The sequence below is a fragment of the Hemiscyllium ocellatum genome, chromosome X (genome assembly GCF_020745735.1).
Source record: "Hemiscyllium ocellatum isolate sHemOce1 chromosome X, sHemOce1.pat.X.cur, whole genome shotgun sequence".
In the NCBI taxonomy this organism is placed as follows: Eukaryota; Metazoa; Chordata; class Chondrichthyes; order Orectolobiformes; family Hemiscylliidae; genus Hemiscyllium; species Hemiscyllium ocellatum.
In genome coordinates, this window is record NC_083453.1 from 594516 (window position 1) to 609525 (window position 15010).

The window sequence follows — 15010 nt, forward strand, 5'->3', positions numbered from 1 at the left end:
GTTCAGTGACTTACATGTTACTGTTCTCGTGTGTGAATAAGGCTGACTAGCCAGTGAGCGGAAGACATTATTGTTGAAAATGTAAAACCCGGGAGCATACAAGGAGTAGATCGAAACTAGTTGAATTGTCATAACGACGTCCCGGGGATCTCTACAGAGGCCAGTATGGTGAGAACAACTTCTCCACGTGTTGAATTAGTAGATGCATTTTTAATACTGTGCGTGCTCATCTGTCTCCTGAGGCAGTTCACATGCTCTTTGTTTTAAACTCTGAGCTGGTGCATTCCTGGCAATGCTGCCTTATACTGTGCAGCAACTTCTTGTGGAGATCGATGTTTCAGCATTGCTAATCTTTGTTGCTGTTTGTCAAATTTCTGTAAATGAGCAAACTAATCACAATAACAAGTTTAATGCAAATTATGAAGGAGCGTTGGTTCTCAGCATATCAGAATGAAACAACAAATTCAGAATTTGAAATCTGCTAGCAGTAAAACTGCCCACTCAAACACCTTTTGCTGCGTTCCGAGATCATAAATCATTTCAATCGATGTTGCGTAGACACAGTTTATTCTAAGTACGAAAATGCATCTAAAAGCTGACCTTTTGTAATCTAGTGAGGGGCTGACATCTCTACACTGGAACATTCCATTCAGTGATTGAAATTAGACTTTTTCTCACACTCTGAAAGTGTGCATTGCAGCCGTGGTGAGCATTTATTCTTCATCGCCAGTATCCCAGGATCTCAAGTCAAATGAACAACCAAGTGAGGAAAGCATACCGCCTTTCCTGAGGGAATGCATATCAGGGCTTCCAACAATCACCGATGTCACTTTCTCATTACAGTCCATTCAGATACATCTCTCACCTCCAACTGAATGTCTCTGTTCAATCAGGACCATTATTAACTTAACCCTTATTGTCTAACCCAAATTGACCTCATTCTTGCATTGTAGGGCCGAACAAGAAAAGACAATGGAATTTGGACAATTATTATAAAACAAATAGAATATAGGATCCATGAAGTGTTGTTGCAAGTGTAGAAGGTATTAGAGCAAGCACAACTGGAGTATTGCCAACGATTTTAACCCCCTATTTTGAGAAGGGATATAATTGCATTGGAAGTAGTTCACAGGGAGCTCATGAGGTCATTCCAAAGATAAATGTGTTGTCTACTTACAGCTTAAAACAAGTTTGCCATCTTGTCGTGTTACACTATTCTGAAACGTCAAACTAGCACACACACATGCTGATACCAAGAAAAATATTCCCTCCTTTATTAGGGATAATGTTAGTATACTTTTTTCATGAAGCACATCATATCGTTAAACCTGTTTATCCCTTTAGGCAAACAACAATTCCTTAACCTCTTCTAGATTTACACATCTGTCCCTCTCTGGCTCTGTCTCTGGGTCTGCAAATCTGTTTTCTCTCTTTCTCTCTTTCTCTCTCTCTCTCTCTCTCTCTCTTTCTCTCCCCTCGTCCCTCCCTCGCTCTCTTTGGATGGTCACTTCGTCTCTGCTTCTTGCCATGTTGGTCTCCTCGGAAGGCCTCCAAAAGATACAAGAAATCAGTATACAGGTGAGCTCTGATTTTGTATCTTTTTCGATGACTGTCTAACACTCTCTTATAATACTGGCTAATCAGGAGAAACGGCTAGCAGTTTGAAGCATTTGAAGTGCGTGTTATTCTTTGCTTCTTTATGCAGCAGGACCCGGTTCCTTTCTGTCTGGGCCCTCATTTGATCTGTGGCTAAATTGGTAGGGATATTTCTTTCCAGAATAACTGTTGTCTATTACATTATACTGATGTAAATATCGCCTGGCTATTGTATTTGCATTTTGTCTGCTGTGACTTTTGTGACTTGAGAATTTTACTTAGCCCATATTCGTAGAATCCTTTGCTGTTTAGCTATGTTGAGCATCTATCCGAGTTTTAGCAGCCAGGAGGCTGCTATACCTTCCCCCATTGAACGAAAAGAAGCTGATAGAAATCAAGTTCAAACGTAATTGTAAAAGTTGCTTCTGTTTGTTGTCAGCAGAGACTACATTTACATGTGACAGTCATTGTGTACGTGGGTCTGAGCAACCATCATACCTCAGAAAAAATATAAATTTCTCTCCAAAACGTATCCTATGTATGACACACACGATAGTGCCAGCAATGATCCTTGTGGAACACCACTTGACGCAGACCTCCAGTCAGACAAACAACCCTCGAATACCTCACTGGTTCACCTGCTGTGTAATGAATTTTGCATTCGGTTGTTAAGCTCACTGTGAACCCCATATGATCTAACTTTACTCATTAGCTTATCATGTCTCATCTTGTCAAAGGGTATACTCAAACCGAATTAAGCAGTGTCTATTGTTCTTGCATCATCATTCCTCTTGATTACATGATCAAAAAGCTCAATCAATTTGTGATGCACAGTTTCCAACTCACGAAGCCATGCTTTTGACCCCTTATATTTCCTTACCTCTGCAAATGCTCTCTTCCAAAATCACCTCCAAAAACCTGCGCACCAACTATGTCAGACTCAAAAGTCTGAAGATCCCAGTCTTTTCCCTGCATCTGTTCTTCCAAAGATGCACAATGTTCGTCCCTGTCTAGTCATTCAGAATCTCACCCATATTTAAAAATGACGCAATTATTTCAGCAAGGACTCCTGAAACTTCCTCACTTACTTCCCCCAGTGCCCTGGCATTATGTCACGCGGTAATCATCTCTGCTAATTTCGACCAGCAACACAGAAAATATTCACCCTGTGATGTAATCTGTGAATATTCGAGAGGCAAAGACATAGGTCACGATGGAAAAGAAAAATAAACTAACGAATTTATTCTTTACGTCTAGCAGAGAATAAGGAAGCTAATGACTATTTACAATTGCCCTCTCTCAAACCAACAGTTTAGATTCCACTCCACAATAATGTTCCTATAAACAAGCTGATGATTACTTAAAAAATAAAGAATAACGGTTCAAAACCACTCCGCTTTGCTGGGTTTCCTTTGTCAATTTTTATCCAGGGCCACCTCAACGTTCTGCTGTGCAAACTTTTAAAAAACTTACATTTCTTGGAGCTCTTGAGTTAGAAATCTCGGGTGCAGTCCTCTCTCTCGCTGTTGTGAATGTCCTGTTTTATACACCAAAACATTGGATATTTAATATTATCAAAATACTAAATTCAATCTTGATTTTGGTTTGGTTTCAATGCACAGTTTAACTGGTTGAACGAATCTAAATCGTTTTTTGTCTTTTAGCAGCTCTGCTGGCTGTTCCTAACAAATGTTAAATTGTTACCTTGTTCAGAACTGGTTGTGCTGTATCGTTGCAAAGTTTTCAACTCTCTTCAAGTTACATTGCCTCGACATCTTCACAACAATATACTAGTGCAGGGTCTGGAAATTTATGTACGTTACATATTTTCGAAGACCTTCAGCAATTCTTTTCTTGTAATGTGAACTTCTTTCAAACCACCAGTGTATATTTCCATGAGTGCTGGACCTTCCTTAAGTCCAACATATCCACTGCGGCCAGATTTCGCAATCTGAACAATTCTATCTTGCTTGCATTTGGTCTGTAACCTACTGAACACTTTCTGTTCTTTCAAACATTATAACAGTACCTGCACCTACCAGTTGTTCTAGCAGTTCGATCCACATGCAAATCATCCTGTGTGAAGAAAGGGTGAATTCTGTGCTCTCTTATCGAAGGTAAAAATACTTTTGTTGTTCAACTTATGTATAGCAGTCAATATTTTATGAACCTCTAGGAAGGCATCCCTGTACCTCCGAAGCTGCAGTCAGATACGTCTCAACCGATACAGTCTCTCCTTGTTATACTCATACTTCAGTCCTGGGAACATACATACTTTTTGTTGCATTAAGCCACAAAAGTAAAATACAATCTAGCAGCTAGAAACATGACCTTGTCTGCATTTCTTTGCCTTTTGGTCAAAACGTTTAGCAACAGGAATGGTCCTGCTTCACACAAGGGGAGTTAACATTTGGGCTCGTTTTCTCCACACAAAACTGGCCGTGAAATATTGATTTAGCGCGTACTCCATTTGCTGAGATCAAACACAAAGTGAATCTCCGTAATCTTTAAGGTGCCCCACTCTTTCTCCAGTTGATCCCTCGCACGATATGTAAATGTAGACATTCTTTGCATTATCCTTAGCCCTGGCAGATTAGGTTATGTCATATCGCCTCTTTGCCTTCTACAACTTATTAAAGTCCCCAGAAGAAATTAATTGGAACTCTGTTGTCTAACCGATATATGATTCTCTTTCTTTTTGGCTTGCGCCTCAATACCTTTATTGTACCATTGTTCTCTAATTATATCAGACTTCCCTTTCGCTCTAACAGGTCAGGCATTTGAGTAGGAAGAGATAACGTTAGGATAAATTTCAAAATGGAGAGAAAATTGGCAAATCTGAAGTGCAAAGGTACTTGGAAATCATAATCGAGCGTTCTTTTCGGGTGCGCTTGCGTTGGTAGTTAGGAAGGAAAATAAAACATTGTCTTCCATATTGCAAGGACATTAATCTAAAAGCAGACAATTCCTTCTGAGGCTTGATACTTCTCTGGTTTAACCAAAGTTTAAAGTATTGTGAACAATTGTGGGTCTTATAACCCTGGACAGTTGTGCAGGCTCTGGGCTGGGTCAAATGCACTCATTCCTCTCACTGACGAGTTAATTCGTACCTATTACTTGACTTCCCCTGTACAACCTTCCGAAAACTGCCCGCCAAAAACGTTACCTGTAGCTCTCTCCACACCAACCCCCAATGCTGAACAAGTGTTACTCCTTAAACGTCGACTTCTCTACATCCTGATGTTGCCTGGCTTGTGTTCGACCCAACTCCTGCCTGTGTATTTCGGATAATTGCATCCGCAGTTCATTTTGTCTCGAAAAAAAAATCTACGGCATTATTCTTTCTCCTGAAGTGCATAACCTCACATTTTCCCACATTGTATTACATCTGCCATGCCCTTGTCACTCCCACAGACTGTAAAATTTCTTCTGCACCCTCACCACTTCGTTAACCCGACCTATCCCTCCACCCACCTTTGTGCCATCTGCAAAAGTGACAATACTGCCCTCAGTTTCTTTGTCCATTGGCTTTCGATAGGATAAGTTGCAATACTGGCCATTTTGGAATGCCATGCCTTACAGATGCCATTCAGTAAACGACCCCTTTATCCAGATTGTCTGCTTTAAGCAAGGCAGCCAATCCTCTACCTTCTCAGGACACAATACTCTTATCTTATTAGCAGCCTGCTGTGCATTACCTTAACACAGGAATTCCGGAAATGCAATAGATTGCCTAAACTGTGTCAGCATTTTATAACTCATCCGTTTACCTCCTCAAACATAACTGACAGACATGTCAGGGATGACCTCCCCTTGGTGAAGCCATGCTGACTCTATCGAACTTTACCTGGCACTTTTAGGTATTCAGAAATCTCATCCTTGACAATGGATTTCAGGAACGTACCCAATAACTAGTTTCAGCTAATCAATCTGCTTGTTTTCTGTCTTTTGCTGCGTCACATTACGTCATTCATTATCCAGTCATTTGACGTCAGTGATTTCTAAAGATCATCACCAAATCCTCACAATTTCGTCAGCCATTTCTTTCTGAATGCTGGAGTGTGGTTCATCCGCTCCTGAGAGATCTAACTTCAACTTCTTCAGCCTATTTTTTTGATTTGATCCCATTCCATTCTTTAAAGGTCTCCCAAGCTTCTGGCTTCCACCAATCTTCACGACATGCTATGCTTCTTTTTTGTTTCCTTTTGGTTTTATACTCTCCTTGACTTTCCTGTGAGCCATGTTTCTCTCGTACTCCCCTTAGCATATTTCATTTCGCTTAGCATGAATTTCTATGGTGTCTCCTGAATTACACCAGCAACTCTTGCCATTCCTCCTCCAACGTCTTCACTGCCAGGCTTCCCCTTCTGTTCAACTCTTGCCAGTTCCACTGACATGCCTTTATATTCATCTTTACTCCACTGTAATTCTGTGCCCTCTAATTCAATTCTCTCCCTCGCAAAGTGCCGGTTAAACTATATTATGTTGTGTACCACTGCTTCCTCAAGGTTCCTTCACCTTGAGGAAGCAGTAGTACACAACATAATATAGTAATCAAGTATGCCTCATGAAGCATCACTACACCCAACATTGTGTCTTCCTTCGTGGAATCGAACACAATCTGCTCCAAAACATTTTTGACATTCTTTTTTCTGGAAGTCCCATTAGGAACGTTCTCTCCTTTCGTAATTCTACATACGCTGATTCGAAACTTTCCGACCATGTTTCCTTTCTTTCTGCCAATTTAATTTCATTTATTCGTAACAAGCAATCCCCGCTCACTCTGCTTATCTTTCTGTCACTTCGTACGATGTATACCCTTGGATACTTTATTCGCAGCTCTGAAGCTCTTGCAGTGCCGATCTGGTTTACACACAACAACATACCTGTCTGTACCAATCAATTCGACCAGCTCATTTACCTTTTTCGCATGTTGCGTATATTCAGTTACAGCGCCGTCAGTCCCGCCATGATTGCCCCAGCCCTGCCCCCTTGTCTGCTGTGCCTGAAGTAGCTTCCTGAACCTTTCCATGCATTCTGTCTCATTACTTGTTGTGGAAACGTTAAACTGTGCAGAGACATAAGTATACTTCAACTGTGTCCACAATTACATGAATCTAAAACCCGTAACCTCATTTACAGATCCTAGTTGTCACATTCTCCAGAACTCTGTTCCCAGTATCATTAAGGTGGAGCATAGCCCTTGGAACAAGGTCTATCCTTACCCCGTTCGGACCCCAATATCCAATGAAAATAACTATTTCTCTCACACTACTCTCTCCGGCACACATTTACGTCTGTACTCTCACTTACTTTGTGCCAATATGTTAACTGAATAGGTAGTAATTCAGAGGTTATTCCTTTATTCGTTCACAGGCTTCAATCAACTCGATTCTGGCAACACTACAGAGTTGCTGTTTCCCTAACTACACTGTCACTGATTCCAGCAACATTTCTCTTTTCGCCCGCTCATGAATTCATGCCCCCATCAAAATGCACAGGTAGCGAAAATATCAAACCTGTTCGACAATCTGAACGGCTGAGTCTCCTTCAGCACTACAGCGCTGGTTTCCTTTACCTGCCTCACTCATAGTCACACCTTCCTGCCCCTCACCACTGACTGAGTTTGAGATAATTAATCTGAGGAATCTGACTGTCTCCAGAAATAGCGCATCCAGGTAACCTTTCCCTTCCAAGATGTGTTGCATTGTTCAGAGCTCAGACTACAGTTTATCTATCTGAACGGGAGTTCCTCAAGCAAAAAAAAATTGCGTTGAGTTTGTTCACTATGAACCACAATGGAGTCTACCTCCTCCCTCATAATACAGTTTCAACATATCTCCAGGCATCTCTCGTTTAATTAATTAGACATTGTGTTTCAAGAATAATAGTGAAAAGAGTGAGTATAAGTACTTAACCTTCGACGTCAGCGACCTTTTTGAATAGGAGCAGCAGCGGAGGTCAGGTGAACCCGGCAGGATACAGCTAAGAGAAACTGAGGACTGCAGACGCTGGAGATCATAGCTGAAAAATGTGTTGCTGAAAAAGCAAAGCAGGTCAGGCAGCATCCAAGGACAGGAGAATCGACGTTTTAGCATAAGCCCTTCTTCAGGGAGGAGGATACAGCCAAGGTAAGGGAGATTTTTAAAATTACTAACCGGTAGTGGCCAGCGGAGATATTCCTCCACAATAGGAGTGGGAGCAGCGGAGGAAGTGGCGCGGAATAGAGGGGCTGCCGGGAAGGAAAGCAAGTGACCATATATATGAGCAAGGCAGATAAACCCGAGGCACTACAAATGCAGTGTCTCCCGCCCACCCTCCTCTTCTAACCAAGTTAATAAGGTACGGTTCATTTTAAAATTTCCTTTATTGAATATGTTTATTGCTTGATTTTATAGCAATTGAATTAAGCCTTTTGGTTTAGTGTTGTGTAGGCGTTCACATAAGTGGTGTATTGTGAGGAACAAAGCTCACTCACTTCAATTATTTCAGTCCGAGACAAGATCTGAATCAGTTGTGTCATTTATTTCACTCTTGCAAGAGAGTGTGATGTCCACTGTCTACAAGGCAGGGATGCCCACACGCTGAATTCAACGAATACACGATAATTATGTATTATGGTTCCTATTTTCTATCCCATTGCTCCTCCCTGTTTACATCTTCCACTTTTCTTAGCCTGGCACACATTACTCCTGTTTATCTCTTGCCTTATCCGCCCTTGTCTGTGACAAAATGCTTATTTCTGGCCTCACAAGGCCGTTTGTCCCCATCCTGCTGTGACCCATTGTTATGTATTATCTCCTCCCTCCATCTGTGCTTTCCGAAACCATACTGATACTTATGACCTTTTAATTGGAGTTGGTTCCTGTGTTTCTGTAAAAGTGGGAAACAGATGCTTATAACTACTGCTTGTGCAAGCATATCTGTATTAATCTACATCTTCACAGCATCTTATCCATTTGTCTGTAACAGCTACCATTGTTTTGCAGTCATGTTTCATTCTTGCATACAATTTTAGCTAATATTAAAAAATTCTATATTTCCTCCACATAGTTTGCATTCTTGTTGACTCAGCTCTTAGTTGAAACAATCACACACTGGTATGAGTTCAATTACGTCGCATAAGTAAATATAATTGCAGAAGTAACACTACTTTACCTATGCCCACAATTTCCCCTTTTTCTTTACTTACCATTTGTTATCTTCTGCATTTCTCTTTTAAGCTTCGCCCCCAAAATTCGCAAGCATCATTCCAGAGATTTCATCCATCTTGGTCTCACTCATCCCCTCATTATTTAGTCGATAAAGTTCCTCTGCCTGATTCCCTTTAGGGACATCTATTTCATTAAGGCGGTCTCAATCTGTCTTTGGGTGAGCCCTCGTATACAGGTTATGATACAACAGCCAATGACCACCAATAACCCGGCTACTACTATCAGGGAAGTAAGGATGGAAACCACCACTCCCTTCCATTTTCCAAACCATGATTCAAGCCATCCCGTGAGAGATGTGTCTACTCCTGAATTCTCAGCCAATTCCTCTGCTACAGTAGTAAACCCCTTAAGGGCCGAGTAAATGAACCATCAGACGCAGTGTTATTAGGAATAAAGGTCCAACAACTTCATCCTAACATTATACACACACGCCCTTTTTCTGCTAAAATCATATCAAGGGCCATTCTGTTTTCCCATGCCATCATACTTGTCGCATCAAGCTGTTCTGATATTCTTTTAGACGCATCTCTTGTACAATTTATAAATCGCTGTTGATTATAGAAAATATAATTATCCAATCTACATTTTTATTAATTGTTACCCACCAAAAGAGAGCCGATTCAAAGCCTGCTGCAATCTGGTTACAAGCCTTGTACTCATCAGGTACCGCGCTATCGACTCCTATAGAATCGAGATAAGTCCTGTCATCGAAAGAAATCTCTAACAGTAATCTTTTACCCTTTCCCTTTTTCCCGACTATCTTTTCCTTCTCAAATGCCAGGGTAAATGGAATTGCCAATTGTACAATTTCACATATCCCTCTCTAACCGGAGGTCGCGGGGGTCTCAATATTTTGCCTCCTCAGTAACACTACACATCCGCTCGGCGAACCTTTAGTTCTGAGTACTTCCCTCCCTTGTCCGTTACGGTGATATTCTTAATCTCTGTACATAATTTCAGCTCCCCCAAATCTCTAGACCGATTTGTACCTCGTCTACGCACACACGACGTGATATTTCCAACTGCGGCGTAAAAGGTGGGATGGTGGGGGGCTTTTGAAGCTTTCTTCTCCAAGGGAGGGAACCTCAGAGATAGGGAAGTACAATTTCTATCATTCCATACAGTCTCATCCTGATACAGGGCTCTCATTAATTCATTCCCTTCCTGTCTCGCTTCCACCCGAGCGGAAAGGGAACCACCTGGGCCACTGGCCTACACATGCATAGCAATTGCTTTTTTTCAGACTTTTTACTATATACATTACCAATTCAAACCAGGCATTTGCATCCCCGTGCCCATTTTCTATTTCGATGCTCTGTTTCAAGTGCTTTATCTGTATAATTTTTACTACTTTAGGATCATTGGGAGGGTGAAAGGTTGTATCTCATTATCCAGTAGTTCTGCCCGTTTTCCCTGTCCCACGCTAATTCAAAAACAACAGCCGGAGAAATCCTTCCCATGTGCTTTCATTTCTATCCCAAATGTTTCTTTTAATTGTATCTCATAGATGCCCCCCGCCCCCTCCATTCCCCCCCCCCCCCACCCCCCGGAATTGCTTCGTGCCACGTGGTTTTCTTTATTGTTAGGTATATTGGGTTACACTTTTTATCGGGACTATCGCGAGCTGGTCAGAAGGGGGCCCGGTGTACTGTGACGAGACCATTATACTAAGTACCATCCCCAAGGTCATCCCCATAGGACTTACGATGTATCTCTGAGCTGCTGGACTGTCTCTGATTATCATCTACATCCCCACAATTTACTAAGCTGCATGAATCAGCGTTTATTACTTGTGTATAATCAGACTCAGGAACCGTTAATAATACATATGAAAATGATATTTGACAAAATCCCAATACTAAGAGTGCTAACATCATAACTCTAAGCATTCTCAGTATTCTAAAAATCATGCTGAATCACAAAAAGACTTAATATACAACCCTATATAAATAATCCCGCGCTTGCGTCACCACAGTATAAGCAGGTCCTCAAAGTCTCTTTAGTCTCAGTTTCTGCGGGTCTTGCGTTGATTCGGCTGTCCAGTCTTCTTCCTCAACTGGAGATTCCACTGGCCCCTTCATCCGAGTGTAGTGAGTCCAGCCTTTCTCCGCCGTACTTATTGCCCTTTCAGTTGTCCAAAGAGCCTGATACGGCCCTTCCCAGTCCGGCTGCAATTTAGTCTCTGTCCATGATTTTACTAAGACACAATATCTCGGCTGGATGGTATGAACGGTGAATTCAAGGGGTGGAGTCTGTGTCAATAAACCCTGTTTCCTGAGGAAAGACAAAGAGGAAGACATTCTTTAAGAACAAGTCATAAGTTTCGGGAATTGGCAATTCTCCATTCGTTCCCAGATAAGGTATTCCAACTAAGATTTCCCTCGCCAGTCCCTCAGCGATTAAATGCCCCCGTCCCGGCCACCAAGGCAATACTTGCAGTTACCTGCAGTTGGTCACTCATGAGGCTCAGGATAAGGATAGATGGCTTACAGTCATGGGGTGGAAAGGGGGCAGACAGACAGTGCAGAGATCCACTTTGGACATTCCCCTCAGCAATAAGTGTATTGCTTTGGATACTGCTGGGGGGATGGCCTACAAGAGGAATGCCACAGTGGTCAGTTCTCTAGCACTGAGTCTGACACTGTGGCCCAGAAGGGAAGGCGGTATAATGAAAAGTGCTAGTGGTAGAAGATACGATTGTTTGGAGATTGACAGGAGATTTTGTGGTCAGGATCGGAATTCCCGGAAGGAATGTTGCCTCCCTGGTGCCAGGGTCCGGGACGTCTCCGATCGGGTGTATAAGACTCTGAAATAGGAGGGAGAACAGCCAGAAATCGTTTTACATATTGGCCCCAATGGAATAGCCAGGAAAAGAATTAAGGATATAAAAAGTGATTTCAGGGAGATAAGGTGGAAACTGCAGAGCAGGAGGAACAGACTAATGTTCTCGTGTTTACTACCAGTGCCACGAGATAGGGAGGCGAGGAATAGGGAGCAGGCTCAGCTTAGCACGTGGCTTCACAGCTGGTGAAGGAGGGAGGGATTCAGATATGTAGATAATTGGGTTGCCTTCTGGGAAAGGTGGGGCCTGTACATGAAGGACGGGTTGCACCTGAACTGGAAGGGGGGCAATGTCCAGGGCGGAAGGATTGTTCGAGTGATTCAGGAGGGTTTACACTGGTATGGCAGGGAGGTGGGAACCTGAGCTATATACCGGTAGTGAGGGTTGATGGAGATGATGCAATAACAAGAGGTAGCACAGCCAATGGGAAGGAATTTCCTGGGAAAGAACAAAGGAATCGGTTGAAGTGTGTTTGCTTTCATGCAAGGATTATCAGAATAAAAGTGTTGAGCTCAGAGCATGGATCAGGACCTGGAGCTATGATGTTGTGGCCATAACAGAGACGTGGGTTTTTCAGGGACGGGAATTGTTGCTGGATGTTCCAGCGTTTAGAACATTTAAAAAGAATGGGTAGCGGGGAAACAGAGGAGGTGGTGTCGCACTGCGAATCAGAGAGAGTAACACAGCTACAAAAGTTACCATTGTCATGGAGGGTCCGCCTACAGAGTTAGTATGGGTGGGAATTAGGAACAGTAAGGGAGCAGTCACCTCATTAGGGGTTGACTACAGGTCCCCCAATAGCAGCCGGGAGATTGAAGAAAGCAGAGGTCAGCAGATCTTGGAAAAGTGTGAATGTAGTAGGGTTGTTGTAATGGGTGACTTGTACTTTCCCAATATTGATTGGAACCTAATTCGAGCAGATGGTTTGGAAGGAGCTGTTTTGAAAGGTGTGTGCAGGAGGGTTTCCTAAGACAGTACGTTGACAGGCCGACGAGCAGAGAGGCCATTTTGGATTTGGTGCTTGGCAATGAGCCGGGGCAGATGCCAGATCTTGCGGTGGGAGAGAATTTTGGTGATAGTGACCAAGACTGCTTCACATTCTACATAGCTATGGAGAAGGAGGGAAGGAAGCACAACGGGAGGATATTTAATTGGGGAAAAGGAAGCTATGGTGCTCTCAGGCGTGTGTTGGGAAGCATGGACTGGGGGCTATTGTTCCATGAAAAGGGTAATATAGACATGTGGAGACTGTTTAAGGAACAGTTGTTGTGAGTGATGCATAAATGTGCTCCTCTGAGACAGGCAAGAAAGGGGAAGATAACGGAAACTTGGATGATGACAGCGGAGGAGATACTCATCAAAAGAAAGAAGGCAGCTTACGAATGGTGAAAGGAGGAAGGTTCTTGCTCAGCTCCAGAGGATTACAGGCAGGGGAGGAAGGATCTCAAAAGTGGACTGCGGATATCGAGGAGGTGGCGTGAAAGAGGCTTGGCAGAAAGGATTAGGCAGAATCCAAAGGCATTTTATACGTATGTGAGGAATAAGAGAATGAACGAAGAAAGAGTAGGGCCGAACAAGATTCTGTGTGCAGAGTCCTGAGGAGGTCGGGCAAGCCCTAAATGCGTTTTTCACTTCTGTCTTTCTGAAAGAAAAGGACGTTGTAGGGAATGAAACCATTGAGGAGCAGGTAAGCATGCTGGAACGGATAGAGATTGAGGAAGCTTACGTGCTGAAAATTTTGACAAACATTAAGATTGAAAAGTACCCAAGGCCAGACCAGATTTGTCCTCGGCTGCTTTGGGAAGCGAAAATATGATTGCTTCGCCGCTTGCGAAGATCTTTGCATACCTGCTCTCCATCGGAGCAGTACTGGAGGACTGGAGGGAGGCAAGTGTAATTCCTGTCAACAAGAAAGGAAATAGGGAAGTCCCCGGCAAGTCCAAAACAGTCAGTCTCGCGTCTGTCATCTGCAAGGTGTTAGAAAGGATTCTGAGGGATAGGATTTATGACCATCTGGAAGAGTATGGCTTGATTGAATGCGGTCAGCACGGCTTTGTGAGGGGCAGGTCATGTCTCACGAATCTTATTGGGTTCTTTGAGGATGTTACTGCACAAATTGATGAAGGTCGAGCTGTGGATGTGGTGTATATGGACGTCAGCAAGGCATTTGATAAGGTTCCCTATGGTTGGCTCGTTCAGAAGGTCAGGCGGAATGTGATACAGAGAAACTTAGCTGTCTGGATACAGAACTGGCTGGTCGACAGAAGACAGCGAGTGGTCGTGGAAGGAAAGTATTCTGCCTGGGAGTTAGTGGTGAGTGGTGTTCCACAGGGCTTTGTTCTTGGGCCTCTACGCTTCGTAATTTTTATTAATGACTTAGATGAGAAGATTGTAGGATGGGCTAGCAAGTTTGCTGACGACACAAAGTTTGGAGGTGTCGTTGACAGTATACAGGACTGTTGTAGACTGCAGCATGACATTGACAGGATGCAGAGATGGGTTGAGAGGTGGCAGATGGAGTGCAACCTGGATTATTGCGAAATGATGCATTTTGGCAAATCGAACTTCAAATTTGAGTACAGGAATAAAGACAGGATTCTTGTCAGTGTGGAGAAACACCGGGATCTTGTTGTGCAACTGCATAGATACCTTAAAATTGCCAAAATGTGGACAGAGTTGTTAAGGGAGCATATGGTGTTTTGGCTTTCATTCGCAAGGGGATTGAATTTAAGAGCTGTGAGATCTTGTTACAGCTCTATAAAACTTTGATTTGACCTCACTTGGAATACTGTGTCGAGTTCTGGTCGCCCTATTACAGGAAAGATGTAGATGCTTCCGAGAAGGTCCAGAGGAGATTCAGCAGAATGTTGCCTGGAATGGAGGGCTTTATTACAGAGAGAGGTTGACTGAGCTCGGACTTTCCATTGGAAAAAAGAAGGAAGAGAGGCGACCTAATTGAGGTGCACAAGATAATGAGAGGCATAGACAGAGTTGGTAGCCAGAGACTTTCTCCCAGGGCAGAAATTGTTAACACGAGGAGTCATAGTTTTAAGCTGTTTGGCGCAAAGTATAGAGGGGATGTTAGAGGCCAGTTCTTTAGGCAGGGATTTGTGAGAGCATGGAATGCGTTGCCAGCAGCAGTTGTGGAAGCGAGGTCATTGCGGATATTTAAGAGACTGCTGGACGTGCATATGTTCGTTCTTCCAAACCTTTTTCGTGTCCCCTCCTGTCTCTGCTCAGACCATTTTTGAGCTAATTCCTCGCCTGCTTGTAATCCTCCAGAGATGTGCTTGACCCTAGCTTCTTCCACCTTTTTTAACCTACCTTCTTCCTTTTGACGAGAAGCTCCACCGCTCTA